Here is an 8174-nt window from a genome sequence, read left to right as displayed (position 1 = left end):
TGATGAGAAAATCATAGCAACTCCATCATTTGGGAAAACAGCAGAGTTATAAGCACATGTCTTAATGAAATATAAGTCTAAATACTTCATTTATTCAGTCCTGTAATTTAGATGTGAGCACAGCACTGCAGGACAGAAGAAAGGATGACTAACAAGTATGTAAAGAGGGATTTAATCCATTTACTGAAGGTTAAATACAAATTTTCTTTGAGTGAAAAAATATGAGTGTTCTTGTGCAGCAAGCCTAGTGACAGGTAAGCCCAATCCTGTTTAGTGACTCTCGCATGTTATTGACAAATGGCGTCCTTTCTCACAAAAGCTGGCTCTACAGCTTGTGCTTTGTTGGTGAGCTCTGATGCAAATCGATTCTCAGCAGAAGCAGCTCTGCCATTATATTCTAATTTGCAACCAAGCTGGCTTTCAGCTGTGTCTTGTCCTTGGGCTGTTCGCTCACTGTCAGGACCTCTCCAGGGTGTGCCAGCTGTTCTCTTAACAGAAAGTGGGGGTAGCAGTTAGATGTCACTGGATAAGCAGAAATGCTGCCATTGCTTCTCTTTGTTCTAGGTTCTAAATCCTGAAGGGCCACCCCTGGGTAACAAAGGACGAAATAGTTTCCTCTGCACTCATTTTGTTCTTTGCCCCATTCCCTCAGTCCTCTAGCTGGATTTAGCAATCATATAATTCATTCAGATTACAACCTCTGGAAAAGAATTCAATCCACAGACCAGTAATTCTCAAGGGGAGCACTAGCATGTCACCCTAAAATCTGCACACATAAAGATGCAAAGCACATCTAGAATATGAGTAATTTACAGAACTCCCTCTGAAGCCATCTGGGGTGAGCACCCATGCGGCACTCTCTCACCCTTCTCTTATCCCCCATCTCTTTGTTTCTTATATGTCATTCTCTGGTGTGTACAACCTTTCTAATCCAAACTAAAACAGTGTTCAAAATGGCCTTTAAAGTATTTATAAATTTTTATTTGCTCTTTCAAAGAAAGGGGTCGAAAAATTAATTGCCTGCCTAAAGCCCAGCCCACACTGAAAGGATCCACAGACTTACCTTTCTTGTACCTTTCTGTTCACACAGGTGCTGGTAAGACAACAGCTACAACTTTGTGAAACTCTGAGTACAAGTCATGAGGAACTCCAAATGAGGGAAATAGCGTATCAATTTGGATGGTTAAAATTCTGTTTCCTTTGGACTTCAATCCATGCTTTATTCAACGCTGACATTTGTGATCCCTCCCCTTCTCACTTCTCAAAGACCATCAGCAGATGTATCAGGTGTTTCTAGGGAAGCCACAGGTGAGGTAATGCCTATCACCTGCTGACGAAGTGGAAAAACAGCTAATTCAGCACATTTTTTCCCCTCCTGGTGACTTTCAAAAATGACTCTGGTCTTTACCAGAAATGCACTAAAGAAATTAGGAAGGTTTGTGAAAGTATGGCACAGATACAACTGTGAGATTACTGAGAATTAAAGGAACACATTACAGTGTAAGGCCCCCTGATAGGGGAGACCCCCACTCAAACCACAGGAGATTACGGCCACCCAATGACTTACGAGACACCGATCTTGATGCAATGGCAAGAGGCTTTATTTGGGGATCAGTCGGCTGAGGCTGAGGCTCACAAGAGGATCTTTGACCCTGAGGCTCTGGAGCAAGGGGTATTTAAAGGAGAAAACCACAAACTAGGAGGGTGAAGGGGGAAACCAAGAGGGAACAGCAGAAAATCTCAATCCACATCATAAAAATAGTAGAGAATTCTTAATTCATTATTTAGCTGGTCATAAACCAGGGTGGGGAGTGGGAAACATTCTGTACACATTCTATTCAGGAATGTGACCTTAACCTGACCATTGTAAGCAGCCATTTCCTGGAGTAACTCAGCCAACCTGTATCTTTAGTTCTGCTATCCTTTGTCAGATGACCTGGCTGACCTGCCCCCTGGCTAGTTCTTTCTTTGGGTGGCCAGCTAGTTCCTGGAACCTAGGCCTGTGAACTTGCTAACCTTAATTCAGATGGGGGGGTCCCAAACTTCTCTATGAATTTTTACATCCTTTCAACAGATATGCAAAGTGCAAACAGTATCTTACTTCATATAGCATGTTTAGGAACAGAGAAGGAATGGAAGAAGGTAAGGGTGAAGAAGACTCCATAATTGAGGGCTAATGTGATTATAATACTTGACGTAAATGATTGAAAATTACACAAATAAAATCCAGTATTTGTTAAATGAATATACACTAACGAACAAATTCATTATGTGCCACAAAGAACATATGACTATGTTCCTTTAAAGTCATATGGCCTAGTTGACCTCACAGCTGTTTTACTAAGTACTGTAATTACACTGTGCAGTTCACAGATCAACCAAATCACCTTCTGATGCGTTTCTCAGAACATAACCGCATCATATGACTAAATTTCTTAAGATAGATTCTAAAGTCTTTATCACCTGTCTTAATACTTGAAGTAATAAAATGGTATTGAAATATTCTTGAAACTTAAAAAATGAAACACTGTATTAGATCACACCTTTAGACAATGTTGAGTCTTTGTCAAGATATTGGAAAGTATCAAACTAGAAAGAATCAGAAAAACATGTGAAGATGAGGCCTTGTAAATCATCACCTAAATTCTAAAACAAAATAAAAACATGATCGATGAGCTACCATATTTGTAGTTTTGCCTGCTTTAAAGGTTACTAATCAATTATGGCTTGCTTTTCTGCTTAAGCCAACAGCGTCAGAATCCTTCTAAAAGTATACATAGACAAGTGTTTGAAATTAACACTCACTATCTCTGTACTAAGTCACTGTCAGAATCACACAACCACTATGAGCACACTGGAACTACCTGAATTTTAATTGGATCCTGTGACAGGCTTCCACAGAACTTAAGCAGTAGCTGTAAACCTTAGCCCCAGGGCCAAATTGGGTCTGCCAGCTGCTCTTATAAATAAAGTGTGTTGGTTCACACCACACCCATTTGTTTTTGTATTGTACTGTGACTGCTTTCCTATGTTAGATCACATAATACTCTACTTTATATAGTGCTTTGGCCTCCAAGGACTCCAGAACTTTCCATAGTATGTGAAAGCCCAAAATAAGAGCCTATTATTAGTTTACAAGTCTCAGTGCCATTTGTGGTTTTGAGACCCATGACAGCTATAGATATGCGGGGACTATCCCTTCCTACTTTCCTCCTTTACCATCAACTAGTCTTCTGGCATGAAGGTTCTTCAGGACTTTTACAAGACAGACCACTGGAACTTTACGAAGAAAGAAACAGTTACTTACTGGTGAGTAATCAATCCTAACCGGGTTCTATCAAATGGCCCAGCTGTGAAGCTCATGAACACTCTGATAAGAAATCAAGACACCACTACACTCATCATTGATCTACAGAGCAGGTGCGGCTCACATTTATGATTCTTTTCAAATCTGCTCACAATCTATTGAATATATTCATAAGGGACCAAATCAAAAATAATTCATTCAAGAGTTTGAGAGACAAAAATAGAAAGGAGAAAGGAGAAATTAACAGCTTTATGCTTTTCAGTGTACATCCTGTAAAGCAAAAAATCATCCTATTTATTTTATTGAGAGTCTTGCCATGCATGAACATGATAGATAGTTCATTGGCCATAAATCTAATTATTAAATAGACTAGCAAATCTCATCTTAACATTAAATTTTTCCCACAAGAACTCATTATCACTGTGTTGCTGTACAATGCTACTGATTTCTTTCGTCATTCCAGTATTTGGGTATTAGAAAAGAGGAAAGTAGAAAAGGAAAGGAGAAATGCTTAATGAAAGTTTTGGAGAAAGGGGTGACAGAGATCTAAGGAAGGAAAGAGATGTTATTTCTTATCCCAGAAACTACTGTAAATACATCATGCAAACAGTTTTGGAGGAAAACATAATTATCCTTAGAATACAAAAGCAACTACATTCTGGTCCTAGGTTCAGCTCTACATGCCTTTGTATGGTTGTTGGTGAATCTGTTCTTAAATGGTTTTAATGGGCAACTGAATTCATCTCTTAAATTTTTACTTCTTTATTTAGGGAGGTATGCATGCTGAGATCAGAGAACAGCATGCAAGAGTTGCTTCCTTCTTCTACCATATGAATCTTGGGATTGACTTAGGTCATGTAGCTGGGCAGCTGAGACAACTAGATGGCTCAGAAAACTGGATTGATTTTTTTTTAAACCATCCAACAGCAACTTCCAGCAGCAATTCCATATTTCTGAGTCTTATCATATAAAGTGGTCAATACTTACAAAGCAATGGCTTCAGGACAGACATTTTGTTTATTCACTGGTATTCAATATCCCTGTCATTCTTGATCAGGAAAGAAAAACTGATTTCAAATAAAGGTGAAAAGAAAAGAAAATGAAGGAGCAATGCCCTGGTGTACTGAAGACAGCCTTGAAAAATCCTCACCATCCTTCCTACTCATTCAGAATTAAGCAGTGGTACTTGACTTGTGTGAAGCTTGATTAGCCATATTATTGTACAGATGTGCCCATCTTGTATGCAAGCACGTACATAGCTGTTCCTTGGCCAAGCTGCCAGGAGCTGGTGTGTGTGTGTGTGTGTGTGTGTGTGTGTGTGTGTGTGTGTGTGTAGCTGGTTTACACTAGTGTAAAGAAGGAAAGTATGAGGACTACCTACTGATAATCAACAGCACTACATATTCTCGAGACTGGTATTTAAATTCAGAATCAATTGGAGGAAACTTCATAAAAACACAGACCTTAATTTTCTCTAAGAGATTTAACTTCTTTGGTCTATGATATGTTTCTTGAATCTGTTACCAGTAAGCTTTCCTGATTATTCTAATTTGAATAGCCTATGGTCCATAGCTGTAGAACTACTACTTCCCTAACACAGAAGAAGGCACCTTTGCATATATCATTTTTGGTCACCACTCCCCCACCCCTATTATCTGAATGTTGACAAATACAATGACAAACTGAATATTTAACTATATTCATTAACTGGAAAAAATGTTTCAACAGCCAACCTTGGACATCAACAAATGTTTTAAAAATTTATCAGGTGGCAATGCAATTCAGTACAGTACTTCCTAGTATGAATGAGCAAGGTCTTGGGATTGGTCCTAAGCAGTCCCTCCAGAAAAATAAAACAGCACATACATACAGAAATGCAGGGCCAGTGAAATGGTGAGATGCATCAGTCAGATAGGAACACTAACCACCATGCCTAACTGCCTGAGTTCAATTCCTTTCACTCACATGGTAGAAAGAGAAAACTCACCCCACAAGTTGTCCTCTGACTCACAACATGTGGCCACCAATCATACACACACACACACACACACACACATGTGCACACATACTTTTTAAATCAATATTTTCTTTAAAAAAAACAATACAGTTTACCTGTATTTATTAGTTCATTCCTGCATCTACAACTAGTCACTAAGCAGAGGTCTACTTCAGAAATGTCAATGCAAACACACCCAATCTATTGTGAACCTCCGTCTCTTTTCACTTGATTGCTCTGACATTTGGTAGCATACTTTGTATCCTGTCCAGTAACCACTGTCAATAATAAGCAGGCACTGTCCCTTGAAACTGCTCTCAGCAACCTAGACTCACTCTGCCATGGGATTTCCCCAAGATTGGAAAGCTGGAACAAAAAGGGAACTGATCAAATCTTCTAAAGCCAGATCACACAGACACAGGAACCTGCTGAGTTTAAAATTTGCTCAGTAGGCAATAAGCACTCACTGAAGTATTTTGACTGGAGGAGTGTCACGGTCACAATAATTTAAGAGATTCCACATTGCTCACATCAACTCTAAAGACTTTGTGACAGTTTATATGAAAACAGTCTTCTGAAAACAAGCAACATGCATACACTAGTGATGTATAGATTTAATAAAATTATAAAAGATTATAATGTGCATTAATATTCTCCTCCCTCATCTGAAATTTGGAAGGAAGGAAGGAAGGAAGGAAGGAAGGAAGGAAGGAAGGAAGGAAGGAAGGAAGGGAGGGAAGAAAGAAAGAGAAGGAAGGAAGAGGAAGGAAAGAAAGAAAGAAAGAAAGAAAGAAAGAAAGAAAGAAAGAAAGAAAGATCCAGCAAACTTGGAGGTAAATTTCTAAGCATAGTGCCTATGTTGCAGAATTTACATGTATGAGAGTGAGGCAGGGAGAGTCTATAGTCTCCAAAGGGTATACAGCCTGCAAAGAAAGACATTGAATAAATCATCAAATAAGCTGTGGGTTTTGCACTTGGGTCCTGGCTATTCATAACAGTGCTATGCTTGGATTGTCAAGTAAGCTGCCTTCTCTATTCTACGTCTGTGTAAGAACGTCTAAGCAATCATCAGGAGGTCTCAAACCCAGAGCCTGCTGACCTGTCTGCCTTACCAGACGCTGAGGTCTGCTGTTTCATTTTCTGTGGGATTTTTTTTATTATTTAATTTGAACTCCTTGACAACATAAAGCATGAACTCCCAGTTTTTCTTGACTATTTGACTAAACTAGACATTCATCTCCACAAGGCCAGACCTGAACAGAAAATTCCCACTTCAAAAGTAACAAGTTTGCTCCACTTGGTCACACTTACACCCAGTCCCTGTCACCTTCCTTTGATTTGGAAGCCAAAGTTCTCAGGCTGATCACGAATCTTGGGTTGCCTCCCTATATCTGCCTTCTTGTTTCATTCATCTAATGCCAGACCCTCTTAGTTAAGTTTGTACCTCCCTCTCTGCAGAGGGATTACACATTGTCTTCATACCAAATCTTTCAGCATCTTTCCCCCGTTAAGGATTCTGTTTCTGCTGAAAATTTCAGGCTAAGTAATCAAACACTGTTCCTTATTCAACTTACTAATTCTAACATTCTCTCAGTGTCTTTTTCCAGCAGTGTCTTTCCTTAGACCCATTTTATTAAAGCAAACTGGATTACACAGTGGCCAGTCCCACACATGTCATGCTGCTGTCTGCTCAAACGTCTTCAGTCGACTTGTCTGAATGCATACAAGCTTCCAAAATGATGAATGTCCAGTTCCTCTGACCTAGTGTTCTTCTGTGTTCTATATCTTCCCAATAAAGCCATGGAATATATCACAGGGAACAACTGATAACAATATCATCTAAATTGCCAGAAAGCCCACTGCACTTTCCATTTTGTATCTGAAACTCTAAATGGCTGGATTCTGTGTAATTTATAGCCCATGTCCCACTACCCTGGCAGAAAATACTGAACACTTAAAACAAAAAGTGATTTCACTAAAAGTTAATTGTAAAAACAATAGAAGGCACTGGATACAATTTACCCCCCATTTTAGATACTGATATGTTTTCAATGTACAAATCCTACAGATGTAAACTTGTTTAAGGACTTTTGTGTGTGAGAGCGTGTGTGTGTGTGTGTGTGTGTGTTGAGCAAGCCTATTACACTTTGCTGTTCCCATCAATATCTCCTGAGTACTTTGGCTGTTTCTCATTTATAATCAAGCACAAGAAGATTTTTTTTCTTTTCTTTCATTTAGAATGCTACAAAATAATTTGAATTCTTGGACATAGATCGCCTTGTTACCTTGACTCTAAGTTCTCAAGGGTATACATTCTTACCTTCCATACTGTGAAATTAGGGTATACTGACAAATACCTATTATTTGTATTAATTTGTTTAAGACTTGGCATGGTGACACATGCCTTTAATCCTAACACTTGGGAAGCTTAGACAAGCAGATATCTTTGAGTTTGAAACATCCTGGTCTATATAAACAGTTCAAAGCCAGCCAATACTTCATAGTGCAACCCTTTCTTAAGAATAAGAGCCCATGAATCCTCAATCCTACACAAAAACCCACAGGCAATTAAGGAAAGTAGGCAGCAGAAGAAATGGTCTCCCCCCCAAAAAGATCACACTAATTGATTGTCTTGTGCCATACAGTCAACCCTAAAAGCATATGCACAAGTATTATACAAGTGGGGAAGGTTATATTTAGAAATATATATGTATATACATCATAAACATATGCAGACACATACACAAACAAATAAGTAGAGGCATACGATATCAATTAGTAAAAAAGAGGCCATGAATTTTAAGGAGAATAGGTATGATATATGGAAGGATTAGGAGGGAGGGAAGGAAAGGGAAGGGAGAAATATTGTGT

Source organism: Grammomys surdaster, unplaced genomic scaffold, assembly GCF_004785775.1.
Source record: "Grammomys surdaster isolate TR1022 unplaced genomic scaffold, NIH_TR_1.0 1136, whole genome shotgun sequence".
NCBI classification, from domain to species: Eukaryota; Metazoa; Chordata; class Mammalia; order Rodentia; family Muridae; genus Grammomys; species Grammomys surdaster.
The sequence above is the reverse complement of the archived record's forward strand: the minus strand, read 5'-3'. Positions refer to the sequence as shown.